At 36.9% G+C, this 14,317-nt stretch overlaps 1 protein-coding gene across 6 annotated transcripts in view; it reads right to left on the bottom strand.

The window, feature by feature from the left end:
- Positions 1-14,317, bottom strand: part of Pparg (peroxisome proliferator activated receptor gamma) — a 129,410-nt gene that overhangs the window by 99,305 nt on the left and 15,788 nt on the right. For all 6 annotated transcript variants that reach the window (XM_034512398.2, XM_076940302.1, XM_034512397.2 and 3 more), the window contains exon 2: positions 6,925-6,992. The gene's annotated coding sequence lies outside the window, so the exon portion shown is untranslated. The remainder of the gene's footprint in view (positions 1-6,924; positions 6,993-14,317) is intronic.

Raw genomic sequence — 14,317 nt, 5'->3', positions numbered from 1 at the left:
AGTAGGTTCTAGAGGGCAGTTAGAAAAAAAAAAAAAAAGCTGAGTATGAAGTGTATCCACGGTAGGAGGAAAGGCATTCTCACTGCATGTAATTACACTACTTCCCGGTAACAATCCTTATAGTTTCAGTGAAAGTAACCAAAACAGATCTTGTGGTTTATTAGTTATGCTAAATTTCTCTGGATATTTATTGTAGAAAACTAGCAAAACTGATCTTGTCAAATTTAAACTTCAGCAGTCACTTCTGAATACAGAAGTGCTTCGTTTTTACCATGCTCTCTGGAAGAAATTCAATAACACATTGTTAATACTCGACTCACACAAAATGATTTCAAAGCTCCATGGGAATTTAGATTTGTACAAGTTATTAGGATGTGACCTTTCCCTTAGATTTCTTATTTTAGGATCGAGTTAACATGGTATTTCCCCAGTGGGAGCTGTTGTACTTCCTTCGCAGATAAGCAATCACAAATTATAGTGAGTAAACTCAGGGAAATCTATATTTCTGTGATGCAGATGAAAATAAAATCTTAAAAGGAGTCCACACTACATGTTCTTGGTTTGAAAGGAAAAAACCATGTGGCTTGCTAACAAAAGAAAACAAAACTCATGCCATTATGGCATTTCCCTGAAATTTATTCCTGATTGTTTCTTGTCCTGGCTACTAAGTCTTGTGACTTTTAGAGTTTATTAAAGATGTTTACGTCACTTAATTTCCTATGTTCTGCCAAGGAGTATAAAAGGTTAAAAACATCAAATAATCTAAATGATTTCAGATCATAAGAACTAGAGAACAAGGAGTTTATAAGCTTAAAGAAAAAAAAACTAAAATAAAATGAAAAGTATCACTGCTGTTTCCCCTTAGTCCCATGGAATAACAGATGCTCTTACATCAACTGTGTGTCATTTATATACACTGTTTGCAACATACAAATGATTGGCAGGAATCAAAGGATAGGTGCTCAAGGCATGCACACACATACACACTCATTTTTATTTTTTAAAGATAAATAAAATAGGGGACAGAGGATAGTGAAGAGACTTAACTTCTAAAAGAGTTAACCATAAAAAGGAATTTCATCCATAATCTAATATTTTGTGTTTATTTTAATACATTTTAACTATAAGTGTTTTTGTCTTAAGGTTTCCTCATATATTTTCTTATCCCTAAAATTATTCTTCCAAATATTAAAATCATAAATTTAAAGCAGTTGATTCTTTAAGGTACCAGGATCCTTATCCCCTTAAAATAGTTATAGTATTTTTTAAAGATTTATTTATTTTTTATTTTGTGTGTATGAGTGTTTTGCCTGTATGTATGTATGTGTACTGTGTATGTCCCAGTAAAGCCAGAAGAGGGCATTGGATCCCCTGGAACTGGAGTTGGAAATTATGTGAGGCACCATGTAGGTGCTAGGAATTGAACTCTTAACCACTGAGCAATCTCTCCAGTCCCCAATAATAATTTTTCAATAGACAAAAAAAATATTTTTGAGACATGATCTCCCTGTGTAGCTCAAGTTGGCCTTGAACTTGAGACCTTACTGGCTCAACCTCCCGAGTGCTGGGACTACAGACCTGTATTATTATGCTTCACTAAATAAATATAATTTCAAAGTTGAGTTGTGTTCTACTTGGTTAGACTTACATTTTCAGAAGCTGTTATTGCGTCCTCGTAGTCAGCAGTACATGGGTTTAGTCATCAGCACATAGAGGAGTGCTATAACTTACTTAAGCTTGTATAGCCTCAGGAAACGATCTTTGCTATAAAGTAGATTGTTGGTTTTACTGGTTGGTGGGGTTCATTTGTTTGTTTGACTGTAAGGATGGGGCCCCAGTCCATACTAGGACAATGCACCATTCTACCACTTCAGCAGCATCCCCAAGCCTGATTTTTTTTAAAAGAAAAACAATAAGAACAACAAAATCACTTGTGTTATATTATTCCTAAATACCTGGTAAACTCTGTACTCCTCATATCCTCCACTACCACATAATCACAAGTTACACAGGTAAATGCTAATTCATTTACACAAGCTGGGTATGGTGACACATGGGCCTGTAATCCTAGTGTTTGCAAGGTGGAGAACAAAGAAAAGGGAAGTCATTTGAACTTTTTTGTTCATTTATTACTAGAGTACCCTAATGAAGCAAGAACAATATAATTACCCAAGAACCTCCACTATCAAATTTCTCTTAACTGAAGAAGACAACCTTGAAAAATAAATAAATAGGTGCCAGAACATATATGATATATAATAGCATAAGCAGTTATATCATCAAAAAATAAAATCAAAACAAACACACAAACAAACTGGACAGTATCTAAAATCTGGCTTAGTAAATTAGGTAATAACACTATAGTCACTACAATGGAGAGTCTTGTTACCATGACAATACACTGAAAGTCAGGCAGAGACTAGAGAAAATGTAAATGTTTGAGCAACAGAGTAAGATGAGTCAAGCGTGACATGAAATGGGAGAACAGATACCTTACAAGAACTAGAAAAACTATGGGAGAAAAGTTTTTGTGTGATTGTGATAGTTTTTTTAAAAAATATTTTCTTATGTCTTTTAAAAATAAAAGTGCTTTAGAAAGATGTGATAAGAGGAACAAAGGAGACAAGTAAATGTGATAGAGGTACAATGTATTTATGTTTGAAAACCTTGTGATGACACTTGAGGGGGGAAGTAGGTAGATAGATAGATAGATAGATAGATAGATAGATAGATAGAGAGGGGTGTGGTATATAGGCCTGAAGTCTCAGCACTTTGGAGGTGAGGCAAGGAGATTGCCACAAGTGTAAAGACAGCTTGAACTATATAGTAAGTTTTAGACTTGTATAGAGTAGTCTCAAAGAACCAAAAAGGGCTAGAGATATGGTCAGTGGTATGAGCTGCTCTCTTCCAGAACACCCAAGTTCAGTTCCCAGCACCCAAGCAGTTCACAATTGTCTGTAACTCCAGTTCCAGGGGTTCCAACAACTCTGGTTTCCACATGCACACCCATGTATAATTAAAGTGAATAAAATGAGTCTTAAAAAATACAAATGAGAAAAGAAAAGACTGTAAGTCTTTACTGCAGTTCTGAGTAGACCTAAGAGTCTGGAAAGCCCTGGGTCTAATCACTAAGCACAATCAAATTAAGAAAAAGAAGAAAAAAGTAAAAGAAAACAAACCCATTAGCTAAAATCCAAAATAATTTATTTTAGCTTTACATACTGTTGTGAACATACCAACTGTCCACTCTTAAGGTTTCAATGCCATGTATGATCTGTATTTCAACCCTGAGGCTCTGGGTTCGGGCACAACAGGTCAGCTAGGCAGAGGTTGTACAGAGACAAGCTCCAGCACTGCCTATATTGCATAAAGAAACCTATGAAGATTATTGTGTCCTATTTTCAATTTACAGAATTGTAGTCTGTTCTACAGTATAACTATAATTGAATGGCTGTCATAAAATCCCTGGGGCCAAACAAGTTCAGATGTCTTTAATTGATACTCTTTTCTCCCTTACCATCAGTTAATATATTTCTTACAGGGGCTTTTCTTCTTTGTTTAGATTTATCCGCCTTAGTTGTAAATTAACCCACAAGCAACTCCTGGGGTTTTTCTTTGAACTTCACAGTTTATGGCACAGGGGCCATTTAAACTGTCAATTAGCAACTTATGTTCAGAAAACCATCCCTAGGTTTAAAAACAAAACCTTCCCAAGGGTAAAGTCACCATAGCAAAGAAATGGAATGTGACTACTGAAGATAACCATAATTTCCTTTTTCTACTATAGTGACAATACATAACTTTACCATTTTAACTATTTTTACTTGTTTTAAGTCACTTTGAAATGTCAGTTCAGTGGTGTTAAGTTGTGAGCAGGCATCATCAGAACTTTTTCAGCTTGCAAAATGCAAACTGTTCCTGTTTCACTGTCTTGCCTGACTCCTGGCCTCAGTCTCAGTAGTCCTTGATCCACTTTCTATGAATGTAACTGCTTTAGGTACATCTGCTATTCTTCCTCCCACCTAAAAACCATTAACTGATATAGTTTACTAAATTGGTTAAACATGCAAGCAAGTTAAAAATATTCAGGGTCAAATTCCAAATACTTAGTGTTTAATTCTCATGCCAAATAACTGAATTTAGACCACTCCTGATGCCAAACTGCATGTTTGCCTTATTTTGAAGGGTTTGGCCTCTGTTTTAAGTCACTTCGGGCTTTTCTAAGGTAAAACAATTTAAAAGCAAACTTAATGCTGCTATTGACTTCCTTTAAGCAGCTAAGTTCTTTTAGTGTTACTTGCACTCACTGCACTCCCTGACATTCTGACTGTTGTCAAGTAGTCATTCCCCGCCTCGCTGTTCAAATATAAGATTCTAGGTAATAAAGATAGGAGACCAAGAGCACATGGATGAGATTAACAAACACACAAACAAACAACAATAACAAAACACAAAAACTGTGCAACTTTTGTTTGAACACTCGAATTCTATTCTGCCTCTAGCTGCATCAAACAATTTGCTAAAAGTTAGTTCCCAGAAAAGTACAGATGTGTGAAGTTGGGATCTCTTCCCCCACAACCCCAGTTATAGGTGCTGAGTAACACATATACTTCCTAGGTAGATATTCTAGAGCTTGGCTGTCCTATATTCTCCTGTGGAGGTTTCAGGGTTTTCTAAGAGGTTGCAAGTCATCGGTACCTAAAGTAGATTGAACAGAGACAGGTTTGTAGAGAAAGGGATGCGGATGTGTAAAAAGAGAGTAAAGGAGTAGGGTTGCATCTCAATGGGGGAAAGCTGCTCAGCTTGCATTTAGCTGGGGTTAGCCCCTAGCATAAATAACAACCAGCCACTCTAGGGAAAGGTAATGAACTGTTTCACACCTCTGACTTGTTTATGAAGTACCAGCAGAAACTCTATTCTTTTAAATCAGTGAAAACCAAGGGGAGCAATTATTTGGTGATTTCCATGTGGCTTTTAAAGCTTCCAATTTAATGGCTAGGGATGTACCAGTGGTAGAATGTTCACCTAGAATTTTCAAGGCCCTGAGTTCAATTCCCAAAACTATGATAAATTGAATAAATAATAAATGAAACCACAACCAAAACATTTTATAGCTGGGAAATGATTTAACTTAAGGCTTCTATAAAACATAAAAACACAACAGATCTCCATCTTGTGCATCTTTCCCCATGGTTCACATATTCAAACCCTAGTACAATTATCAAAAATATTATACTGACACAATACTATTCTCCCCTCTATTTGGAGTTCTCTAGTTTTCCCACTAGTATTAGTCCCTCTTCAGCTCTAGGATCCACCACATTCACCTGCCAAGCCCCCTTGCTTTCCTTTAGGTGGGTGATGGTTCCCAACTCTGTTTGTCTTTTATGCTTCTGAGGCTGTTGAAGCATGTTGCTCAGGTAATTTTAAGCTAACTCTATTCAGGGTATACCTAATGCAGCCTCATGATTTAGCCGAGGTCATGGAGTTTTGTGAAGAATACCAAATATGTCCCTGTGTCCCTCTCAGGACACCTCACAGGGCAGTCAGCTCAGTGAGTCTTACTGCTGTTGATATGGACCTTGGCTGCTTGGCTATGGTTGGTATTTTCCAGGACTGTACTGTAAGTCCCTTCATTCCCGTTTGTAATTAACACACATTGAGAAAATACTTGGAAGCTGTGCAAATATCCTGTTTTTTCTTCCATTCTTACCCACCCACTAAAGTCAGTGCTCACTGGTGGATCCAGCCATCAGCAACAGTTGCTATGGTTCTCTGACAATTTCCTCTTGCCTTCACTTCTTCCTAAGTTCTTCTGTAAAGAAGAGTGATCATTCCCTCCATCTCTCCTCACCCCCCCCCCGCCCCCTATTCACACTGATCAGAACTCTTACATATATTTCACTGGTGGAGCTATAATGCAGTCCCACAGTAAGAGTTTTTATTGCTCAAATTGTCTCAGTGTTGGCTGCTGGGCTTTCTTTTCCACCCCCTGACTCTTCTGGAGCAAACCCTGCCTGGCTTCTGGCACCACATGGGCCTCCAGGCTTATGCTGAACTACTATTGTCTCAGCGTTGGAATCAACCTCTTCTACAAAGAGCTCCATTTTCTTTTGAGAGAAAATGGCATTTGAACACCACAGTTTGGTTTGCTACTGGGGAGGCTCTTATCTAGGTCCTCTCAGAAGACAGAACTAAAGAACATGCGCTGACACACATACAAATGCAGTCTGCATTTATTTGTGAATGTATTTATCTGATAGTCTTTTTTTAATGCATCTGCAGGTTTCAAAAACATGGGCCACACTGTGACCTTCCTTGTTGACTATAATCAATTGTCCTAAAACTACATAAAGCTTCAGAGTAACTTATGTCTGCAGGCAAAAAGACACACTTAGGAACTGAAAACTGCCTCAGCACACTAGGATCAGGATCTGAGAGATGATGGATTTCACAGAACTTTATCCACGGGCCCTGAAGCCATACTCTGTGCTAGTCAGTCACAGGGAGGAACTACTATCATGTAGGTATCAGCAATTCTCCTTGAAAAGAACATGTTTGGTATATGAACCTAATTCTGTCTGACCAGAAATTAGGGTTGTATAGCCTATGAGGACCAGACAAGATATATTTATCTAACTTCAATCATAAGTATGAGAATCTGAAATAATACACTTCAAGTGTACTTGAGTATGAAAATAAGAGGTTAGAGGGTTATTTTTAAAGATTTGTGTTATAGTGCAACTACTAGGCCATTTTCCTATCTTTGTTTTGTCTTAGACAAGTATGTTATTATGAACCCCAACTAACTGGCAAATTACGTAGGAGAAAGTGTTGAGGCAGTAAAAAAAAATAAAAAATTTAAAATATATTTTTAATATAACTTATTAATTATATTAATATAATTTATTCTGATGTACATACCAGTAAAGGGTGGTCCTTGTTTTAAAAAAATGTCCTTGGATATCAGTGGTTCACAGTTTCTTTCAAATCTGAATAATTAAAAAGAAAAAAGATTTTGAAAATTTGTTGATATTCTAAATCCTCAGACATTCCAGTCTGCCAAAATACAAATGTACACATTAATTTTCATCTTCAGTATTTGCTTTCCATGAGCATATACAACTTTATATTCTCTAGAAATAACCAACACACCATTGAATGACTCATCATGGATCATGCAGTACCCAAAACTCTCCTCAGAATGGTTGCATAAAAGAGACAGATAGGAGTTTGATCCACTTCTCTTGTTTTACCAGAAAAGTCATTGACATGATGCAAAACTCTCTTATTACACACCCATTTTAATATCAAGTTAATAATACCTATATTATCATCCAGACTTAGGAAAACCTAGATCTTTAAAGGAATTAGCAACCTCAAAAGATAGGGAGCTGAGAGCTCTGCATGTGGCTTACACATCAGAAGGCCTGTTGTCCATATCCAGTTGGAGGGTATCTGATGCAAATTTGATGAGAGTTATACGTTGTAAAGCTGATGTTTACTGAAATTTGAGTTCATCTGGAAGCTACATACTGGGGAAGTCTAAGATACAGTAGAGCACCCAGCCTGTTTGAGCATGGGAGATGCGGCACACAACAGACTAAGCAGACTTTTCAGAGGAAGGCCCAGGGAGCAGATTGTCTAAATAATGATTCACATCCTTGTCTCTTAAAAGGGCTCAGGGAGCCCAGAATAGGACATTCTGTAAAGACAAAACAGCATCCGGTGCCAAAAGCCTTTATCAGGCGGGCCAGAGAGTCCCGGCATGCAGACCCAACATTCTGCACAGTCTGACACACACAAAACTCCAACACTCTCTCTTTTGACTTCTTAAAATTGATAGAAACTGCTACATGATGCGTGGTGTAAAATGTTATATTATGAAGATGAACGGTTTTTCCATTCTGTTATTTCTAACATGAAACTTCATGAGTACAGCCAGTGAGCTTCGCTTGTTGGTATCCCCCATCACTGGGCAGTACTGCTGCTTGGAAATGGTAGAGTTTTAACGCCATCTCAGGACCAATAGCAAACTGCAATTCTGTTCTCAGAATGGGACAGTCTCTGCAGGAAGAGCTAATTTGTCAGCACTTTCTGCCTATATGCTTTGGGTTTTTGGCAGTGACTGCTGACCTCCATCATAATGATTTGCATAAGCATTCAAAGTTGCTAGTCAACAGTGAAAGCAACATCCACAACCAAACTGCTTACTACATTGTGCATGTTTAACACGTGGGAAACTACTTTAAGAGATCATCACTATGACTTTTAAAAAACATTTAAGATAGAAAAAGATTCAGAAGTATGAAACAAAAGAAAAATATCAATCAATAAATTAATAAAATCACTACCTCAAAAAATTTAAAGTTCCTAGGTTAAAATTAAGCAATACTAATTTACTTGACACATGCTCCTGTTCCTTCCTCCTTAAATATATATGATTTTATTAATAATTAGACAAAAAGAAAGTAATTTTAATTTATTTGTAATTTTAAAAATGTTCATACATATATTTTGATCATATTCTTTCCTACCTTCCAGATACTCCCAGATCCTTTACTTATCCCCTTCCAATTTTATTTTGTTTTTTTCTCTTAAATACACAAAAATATGGAAAACTGCTATCTATTCAAGGCTTGGGACCCCAAGAGTTAGCTCAAACAGAAAACAAGGCCAGCTAATACTATCTCTGGAGGCATGCAGTATTCCAAGCATCACTCATAGTCTATCCTACTCTCTGGATTCATTCAGACTGTTCTGTGTCTTCAAGGCATAATCTACAGACAGAGGGTGTTTCAGGACAGAGACAATCTGAGGACAGTGTATCTAGCTTCTCACATTCTATGTTTATTTTATGTTCATTGGATGGTCAATCCATTTACAATCCCTAAAACCTAAAAACTTAGGGTGTGAAGAAACAGAACCATTGTTTTCCAAAGCTCACAGTAGGCCAGGCTATTTTTACCTACTTACTCAACTACTTCACATAAGACGTTCTGAAATAGGACTTTCTACACATCACAGTAGATATTAATGCAGGCCAAGAGCAATTTATCCAGATTAATTTGCCTGAAATGGAACAAACAGTAAAAATTGACACAAGAGATGGAGGGTTGGTGTGAAAAAGGAAATCATTGAGAACTTATCCAGGAACTATATCCCCAAAGGACTGCAGGTATAACTCAGTGGTAGACCAGTTGCCTGTTACCAACAAGACCTTGTGTTCAATGTCCATCATTGCTTAACAAAACAAAACAAAACAAAACAAAACAAAACAAAACCTCTCCTAAAAGGTAATTTTATGTGTTCTTTTAAAATGCTGCAGAAAGAGATGTCTTATAAAAAAAAAAAACTATGACCAAATTAATTATTTAAGTACCATAATATTGATATAAAAGTTTAACCCTTTCCCTTCCTCCACAAAAGAAAACATTTTAAAAAGGAAAGGGTGGGCATTGAAATGGCTGAATGGGCAAGAGAGCTTTCTGGCAAGCCTGATGGCCTGTGCCATCAGAACCCCTATGGTGAAAGGAGAGAACCAGGTTCCACAAGTTGTCCTCTAACCTTTACCATGTGCATGTGACACACACACACACACACACACACACACACACACACACACAGAAAAATGTCAGTCCTATTTATTAATATCAAATTAAAACTATAAGTAAAACTAATTCAATCATATGCTTAAAAAATAAACTACTGTGATCAAATTGAATTTATCTCAGAAAAGCAAAGGCAATTTAATACCAAAATACATATAATGGCATTAGAAAAAAATTTAAAACAAGCCATGTGATTATTTCAAAACATACAAAACCAGTACTCTATGTAGTTCTACCTTTGTGCTGAGGGTGTAGCTCAGTGGTACAATACTTGCCTAGTGTGCTCAAAGACCTTGACATTTCTTTTAAAAACTAAGAAAGTTTAATAACAACATTCTGTCTCAAACTTACGACTAATATGGTCCTAATTGTGAAATATGACAGTGCATTTCCTGAGGTATAGTGTATAAATAGCCAGTTCCTTTTTCAACAGTAAAGGTTTCACTAGAAAATAAATGTGTGTATGTGTAGTGTGTATTGGGATTTATAAAAGACATTAAGATGTAAATACTCTGCAAGCTTTACAGTTAAGTAGCAACATCATCAACAGCAACTTCAGTGGACACTGGATTCATCACTTGCCATTTTTCTGTTCCTCTGACATCCATCTTTCTACCGAAACTAGTTAGAAGCTGCTTCCTTAGACTTCTTGATTTCTGTTTTCCATTGGCGTGCTAGAAAGATGCTTAATTAGCTTTCCTGACATGAAGAAAATGCTGGTTTCACAAGGATTTCAAGTTTCAAACATGATGTCTCTGAGGTAGGATGTCCACCACACAGACACACAATGAAATAACAAATCTCAACAATGTAAGAGCTAGGAAATATACTTTTTTTGTGGGTCTGTTACTCTTGTTTTTAACATATTCTGTCTGGTTATAAAGTCACATAGTTTAATACTTATTAACCATCTCTAACAATTGTAAAACCTTGAGATTTTACAATTAAGAAGCTATAAGCTGATCTGAGTGGGCTCCTGCATATGGCTGCCCTGTCCTGCCTTCCAGATATTTCTTAGTCTCTTATACCTGTTCTTCCTGAGATTTTCTACTATTGCCTGCTATCAGTTTGTTGGCTTTCTTCTTTCTACTCTTGAATGTCAAATGTCTACTTATATGTGGTTTCTAATTCTTCAGCCATAGCTCCTGACATGGGAAGATTGTGTGTGTGTGTGTGTGTCTGTCTCTCTCTCTCTCTCTCTCTCTCTCTCTCTCTCTCTCTCTCTCTCTCTGTGTGTGTGTGTGTGTGTGTGTGTGTGTGTGTGTGTGCATGCATGTTTGTATGAGTGTGTGTATTCCTAGGACCTGTATTTATCCAATATATTTTACATAGTAAAAATATATTTTTAAAAAATACATTAACAGGAAGGTATTGTTGCTCAGCATGTAAAGTATTTAATGACTTGAATTCAGCCCTTGGAGCCCATGTAAAGGTGGAAAGAGAGAACCAACTCCACAAGTTTCCACACTCCTGCTGTGGCATTTGATGCCCAAACTCACATATCATATGTAGCGATGATAATCACAAATAAACATTCTAAAAATTCTATGCCTATACTGAACATGTAACAACTTTGTCTTATTATTATTCTCCAAACAACACAGTATAACAATTTCGCTGGCATTTATATGGTATTAGGTATAATAAGTCATCTGAAGGCAATTTAAAGCAATATGGCTAGGTTATATGTGAATAGTACATTTCATTATAGGTCCTAGAGCCAGTTCCTATGGATACAAACTCACTGGTCTTTTCCTTGCCCTATCCCTTCTGACCACGAAGACTGATTCCATTAGAGTGGTAGCTCAACCAAGGTCAGTTAAAAGCTTCCTTAGATTTTTACAGAAACCTTATAAAATATACTATTTATTTAGCTGTTATATCCTCAGATAACTAAATAAAATTATTTTATTTGTATTAAACAGCAGAGGGGATAAAGAAAGGAGAGATAAAGAGAAGGTTTTTGCTTTTTCATTTTTTCCCTTTTCGAGACAGGGTTTCTCTATGTGGCCCTGACTGCCCTAGAATTCACTCTGTAGATCAGGCTAGCCTTCAATGCAGAGTTTCACCTGCCTCTACTTCTGAGTACTGGGATTAAAGGCATACAACAACATCAGGCAGAAAGAGCCTTTTAAACAGTGGTTGGTTATCCTGTCCCCAGTGATTGCTTTTAATAAATAGTAGAATTTCTGAATAAACATCAAAGATTCGATGATCTCATTTGCCTTGTCACAAACAACAACAAAGATGTACTGTGTTTTTAAGTCATTGTCACATACTAAATTGATTTTCCATGAACTAGAACAACTAGCCCACATAGCATCTGAATGTGGATATACTTGTACACATCTTTTTTTTTTTTTTTTTTTTTTTTTTTTTTTTTTTTTTTTTGGTTTTTCAAGACAGGGTTTCTCTGTATAGCCTTGGCTGTCCTGGAACTCACTCTGTATACCAGGCTGGCCTTGAACTCAGAAATCCACCTGCCTCTGCCTCCCAAGTGCTACGATTAAAGGAGTGTGCCACCACCGCTTGGCTACTTGTACACATCTAATTGTTACACAAGGCATGGTAGAAGGGGTGTGTGGCTATAGATATTTCATTCTCTGGTAACTCAGACACTATGAAATTAGACTCTTGTGTAGGAATTGGTGGCTGGTTTAGATTGCTTGGGTTCAAATCCTACTTTTTTTTAATTGGCAGGTTGTTTGTCTCTGTTATTTCTCTGTTTTGTCTCTGCTATTTCTTCACTGACCTGAATAATTCATGAAATGTACAACATGCACCTACCTTCTTTTGAGACAAGTTCTCCTGTAGGTCATATTAACCTTAAACTCACTAGTGCAGGGTAACCTTGGATTTCTGGTTTCTCAAGGGCTAAGGTATAGATATGTGCCACCATTCCTAGCTTAGGCAGTTCTGGGAATGGAACCCAGGGTGTTACGCATGCTAGACAAGTATTCTATCAATTGAACTACATCCCATCCCAGTGTATATAGCCTTAATATTGTATACAATATATGATTGTTGGAAGAATAAGATTGTGTATCAATGTGCTTAAATAGAGCCTGAAACAAAGTTGCTGACTAATAAATATTAATAATAACTCTCAATAACTAGCTTATCTTTTTGGCGCTTGAGTTAAGTAAGAAAAAGTCCTTAAGCAAGATGGTTAAGTGACATTTGGCTAAGGATTTTAAACTATGTGATAGACTAAGCATGACAATGAATGGTTAAAAACAAACAAACAAACAAACAAACAAATCATGCTTAAGCAGAAAATCACAGATTTCCATCTATGAATAATTTACCAGCTAAGTTACCCTAATGAGTAATTTTACACAAGAAAGTTATGAAAGCTATTGAGGAACGGGGAATAGAATCAGACTGTGAGTGTGAAATAGTAAAGTAACAGTTATCTGCTAAACATCTGCTACTTATTACTGGCGTTCTAGACAGGAGCTACAGGATGAACATGACAGACTTTCTTGTGTAACTGCACATGTAAGGGAAAGCACAACCAGAAATCAATGGCTTAAGAATCATCTGCTGTCTGTGCTATTTGGAAAAAGAGGTTAGAAATGAAAGTTGTTAGAGACAGTCAGGAGTTACCTCAACAAGCTACTGCACTTATAAGCATTTGCAGGTGTACTGGCTGGTTTTATGTCAACTTGACACAATCTAAGAGTCATCAGAGAGGAAGGAGCCTGAATTGAGAAAATGTCTTCATAAGATCCAACTATAAGGCATTTCTCAATTAGTGATCCATGTGGGAGGGCCCAGCCCATGGTGGGTGGTACCTTCACTGGGCTGGTGGTCCTGAGTCCTATAAGAAAGGAGGCTGAGAAAACCATGGGAAGCAAATTAGTAAGCAATACTCCTCCATGGCCTCTGCATCAGTTCCTGCCTCCAGGATTCAGTTCTGTTTGAGCTCTTGTCCCGACTTCCTTCGGTGAACAGTGCTATGGAAGTGTTAGCTAAATAAATCATTTCTTCTCCCAACTTGCTTTTTGGTCATGGTGTTTCATCACAGCAATAGAAACCCTAACTAAGACATCAGTCAAGGCATATTGACCTCTTTACAATGGTTTGAGAATTAGTGATTTGACATTTTAAAAATCTATTTGGAAAACAATCAATGGAAATCACATTCTGACAGAAAGAGCAGCAAGAATTTCAGAACAAAGTTATTCCATTTTTGATCTTTTGTTTAGTAGATTAAAAGCACACATTACTTTCATGCTATAGTCAAGGTCTCGACCAAAGGAAATGGTAATAATAGACACTGAGAGACAGAGGTACAGAGGAAGAATCTTTAGAAGAGAAGTGGTTGTAAAACCCCAGAAAAGAAAATATAAGAAGCATCATAATGAAAAAAAAAAAAAAAAAAAAAAACCAGGGCAGGAAAGAGGGACTAATAGCCAGAGCTACTGTAAGCAGTGAGAGGAAATGAGGAGGAAGGGGTGGGGGAAGAAGAGAGAGAGATACAAAATAGGAAGAAAGGGAGAAAAGGAGAGAAGGAATTAGGGCAGAAGGGAAGGCAACAGAAAGGGAGGACAGGCCCAGAGGTTTGACCATTCAGTGGTAATGATGTACAATGCTCAGGTTAAGCTATTCACTTTGTATTTAACCACCAGAATTAGTTATCATTGGCATTTTAAATATCACATAGAGATTAATATGCTACCAAAACTATTTAACTTGAACTT

This window comes from Arvicanthis niloticus, chromosome 9 (assembly GCF_011762505.2).
Source record: "Arvicanthis niloticus isolate mArvNil1 chromosome 9, mArvNil1.pat.X, whole genome shotgun sequence".
NCBI lineage: Eukaryota > Metazoa > Chordata > Mammalia > Rodentia > Muridae > Arvicanthis > Arvicanthis niloticus.
This window is presented reverse-complemented; position numbering and strand designations above follow the sequence as displayed.